The sequence below is a fragment of the Physeter macrocephalus genome, chromosome 8 (genome assembly GCF_002837175.3).
Source record: "Physeter macrocephalus isolate SW-GA chromosome 8, ASM283717v5, whole genome shotgun sequence".
NCBI lineage: Eukaryota > Metazoa > Chordata > Mammalia > Artiodactyla > Physeteridae > Physeter > Physeter macrocephalus.
In genome coordinates, this window is record NC_041221.1 from 151,300,535 (window position 1) to 151,302,500 (window position 1,966).

General features: G+C 40.6%; 1 protein-coding gene across 1 annotated transcript in view; it reads left to right on the forward strand.

The window, feature by feature from the left end:
• CYFIP2 (cytoplasmic FMR1 interacting protein 2) overlaps positions 1-1,966 on the forward strand; it is a 139,648-nt gene that overhangs the window by 72,801 nt on the left and 64,881 nt on the right. The gene's annotated exons all lie outside the window — the stretch shown is intronic.

The window sequence follows — 1,966 nt, forward strand, 5'->3', positions numbered from 1 at the left end:
TTGTTCCTGATCTTAGTGGAAATGGTTTCAGTTTTTCACCATTGAGTATGATGTTTGCTGTGGGTTTGTCATATATGGCCTTTATTACGTTGAGGTACGTTCCCTCTATGCCCATTTTCTGGAGAGTTTTTATCATAAATTGGTGTTGAATTTTGTCAAAAGCTTTTTCTGCATCTATTGAGGTTATCATATGGTTTTTATTCCTTAATTTGTTAATGAGGTGTATCACATTGATTGATTTGCATATATTGAAGAATCCTTGCATTCCTGGGATAAATCCCACTTGGTCATGGTGTATGAGCCTTTTAATGTGCTGTTGGATTCTGTCTGCTGGTATTTTGTTCAGCATTTTGACATCTGTGTTCATCAAAGAATAACACAGTAAACACACAGATATACTTTGTAGCCAGCTTCATGATTATTCATGTTTTAACCACATTTGATTCACTTTCTTTTACTCATGTATGTGTTTTTTCTCTCATAAATATAGTAAGTGTAGTTTAAATATATGTTTATAGTATATATAATTTAAAAAACATATTTATATATAAATATTAGGTTGACCAAAATGTTTGTAACATCTTACAGAAAAATACCAAATGAACTTTTTGGCCAACCCACTATAATAAAATATATATTTTAATATACATACTTTTTTCTTAGCCAGTTGAGAGTAAGTTGGAGACATATGACACTTTACCGCTGATACCTCAGCGTGTATCTCCTAAGAACAAGGACATTCTTTCATCATCCAAATAGAATTATCATACTCAGGAAATTTAATAATACTGTTTTCTTCATAGAGTCCCTATTTGTCCTGGTCATGTTCTTTATAATTTTAGTACAATTTCCTGTCAGTGCATTGCATTTAGTTGTCATGTGCCTGTGCAAACAAACCTTAAGTAACCTTGTATCTCTCCCTCTCTCTCTCTCTCTCTCTTTCATGCAGCTGTTGGGTAGATCAATTGACTTGAACAGACTCATTACCCAGCGCATCTCTGCCGCCATGTATAAATCCTTGGACCAGGCCATCAGCCGCTTTGAGAGTGAGGACCTGACCTCCATCGTGGTAAGAGATGGGGGCCCTTGTGAGTTCTGCTCTGGGACTGCTCAGACTAGAAGCCTCATTGGGGGTTGTTGTTAGCCTGGTACTGAGCTAGTTACAGAGAAGCAACGGGTCTCTTTCTCATATGAATGAGACGGGGGAAAAAAAAAGATTTAAAAAGAATAAGAGTAATCTTACCTTCCTGGTTGCCTAGAGAATGGGAGTGGAGGGGGGATCTTGAAATCTCTAGAAATGGCCAGCCCTGGGGCACAGCTGCTTGTCCTTTAGGATTCTACAGCTCCAGAAAGTAGCTGGGTGGTCCTAACAAACTAGGGGAGGTTACACAGTAGCGTCAGCTTTGTGGGTGTGCAGTAGTATAGAGCCCACAGAGGCTCTTGACTGGTTTAATGCTCTGCTGTCACCATCTTGGAATACTTAATCATTTTCTAACAAGGGTCCGCACATTTTCATTTTGTGCTGGGACGTGCAAATTATATAGTTGTTCCTGATGCACAAGCATGGGACAGGCCTACTACCTTCTTTTATTTTATTTTATTTTATTTTTTGCGTTACGCGGGCCTCTCACTGTTGTGGCCTTTCCCGTTGCGGAGCACAGGCTCCAGACGCACAGGCGCAGCGACCACGGCTCACGGGCCCAGCCGCTCCGCGGCATGTGGGATCCTCCTGGACCGGGACACGAACCCGTGTCCCCTGCACCGGCAGGCGGACTCTCAACCACTGCGCCACCAGAGAAGCCCGGCAATGAGTTTTTAGATACAACACCAAAAGCACGATTCATAAAAGAAAAAAAAATTGATGTTGAACTTTGTTAAAATTAACAACTTCTGCTCTGTAAAAGACTTCTGCTCTGTAAAAGGCACTGTTAAGTGAATGAAAAGATAAGCCATAGGCTGCGAGAAA